The following is a 1541-nucleotide window of genomic DNA, read 5'->3' as shown; positions in this document are numbered from 1 at the left end:
TACTGTAATTAAGTCTGTTTCAGTTCTAATCATTACTAACACGATGGATAGTACAAGGAAGAGGGAAAATGCAGCTCATCAAAGAAAAGACCCATGAGATAGGATACAGCTAGTTTAAATCCTAATGAAAAATTCCAAGGATGTCAGTACATCTGCACTGTCATTAATGAGAGCTGTTGTACAAAGACCTTATCTGAAGAGAGGGACTCCATGGAGTATCCATGACTTTATATCTCTTCAAAGAAAAAAAAAGAGTTTATGTTTTTCAGTTGTTGAGATGTTATACCTTGTTAAACTGACTGCATAATGAGCGCCATAGTTTGTGATTTAAATGTATTATGCCCTTTCCACACTACCCAGAGAGGAGTCTATATAGCATTGTTCTGGGTTCTATACATGACCTAAAGGGAAACTTTCATAATGCTTGGAGTCCTTGATGTCCTGCAAGTGAAGGAGAATGTCCTCAAATTCCTTGCAGCAGGAACCCACTTAGGTGGCACAAACCTCAATTTCCAAATGGAAGAGTGCATCTGCAAAAGGAAAAGTGATGGCATCTATATCATAAATCTGAAGAGAACCTGGGAGAAGCTTCTGCTGGCAGGTCATGCCAATGTTGCTGTTGAAAACCTGGCTAATGTCAGTGTCCTGTCATCCTGGAATACTGGCTGGCAAGCTGTGCTGAAGTTTGCTGCTGCCACTGGAGCCTCTGCTATTGCTGGCCACTTTACTTCTGGAACCTCCACTAATCAGATCCAGGCAGCTTTCTGGGAGCCATGACTTCTGGTGGTCACTGATCCCAAGGCTGACCATCAGCCACCACAGAGATGTCTTATGTTAATGTGCCTACCATTGCTCTGTGTAAGACTCTCCTCTGTGCTATGTGGACATTGCCATCCCTTACAACAAGGGAGCTCCCTTACAACAAGGGAGCTCCCTTACAACAAGGGAGGTCTGATGTGGTAGATGCTGGCCTGGGAAGTTCTATGCATGTGTGGCACTGTCTCCCATAAACACCCATGGGAGATCATGCTTGATCTGTATTTCTCCAGCAATCCTGAAGAGATTGAAAAGGGAGAGTAGGCTGCTGCTGAAAAGGCTATGACCAAGGAGGAAATTCAGGTGAATGGAATGCAGGTGGAAGCAGTTGAGTGCTCTCAACCTGATGTCACAGACTTTTCTAAAGGTGTAGAGGTGCCCTCTCTGCCTTCACAGCAGTTAGTTCCCTACTGGAGACTGGAGTACTCAGACTGCCACTGAAGAGTGATCTGCAGCTACCACTGTTCAGGCCACTGAATGGGTCAGAACAACCACTGAGTGGTCTTAAGCTGTTCTTCCACAGACTCTTAAACAAAATGGAAATAAGGTTGATGGAAAATAAACAGTTTTGAAAAGTTGGAAAAAATGTATTATGAACATGAGTTTTTATTTTGCTTCAAAGATTTTGGTTTTGCCTTTGGGAAGCACTCAAAATGCTATTCATTTAGTAGTAGGTATATTTGTGGTTTTTCTTATCTCTAAGAACACAGAGTGTCTGGTTGGCT

The 1541-nt window shown here is 43.0% G+C and overlaps 1 pseudogene; it reads left to right on the top strand.

Annotated features, from left to right (window-relative positions):
- Positions 1 to 314: 314 nt before the first annotated feature.
- On the top strand, positions 315 to 1324 carry LOC123854191 (small ribosomal subunit protein uS2B-like; annotated as a pseudogene).
- Positions 1325 to 1541: the final 217 nt, after the last annotated feature.

This window comes from Mirounga angustirostris, unplaced genomic scaffold (assembly GCF_029215605.1).
Source record: "Mirounga angustirostris isolate CCGP_5_RB_7025 unplaced genomic scaffold, mMirAng1.0.hap1 SCAF_17, whole genome shotgun sequence".
Classification (NCBI taxonomy): domain Eukaryota; kingdom Metazoa; phylum Chordata; class Mammalia; order Carnivora; family Phocidae; genus Mirounga; species Mirounga angustirostris.
Note: the sequence above shows the minus strand (reverse complement) of the source record. Positions and strands in the feature narration are given on the sequence as shown.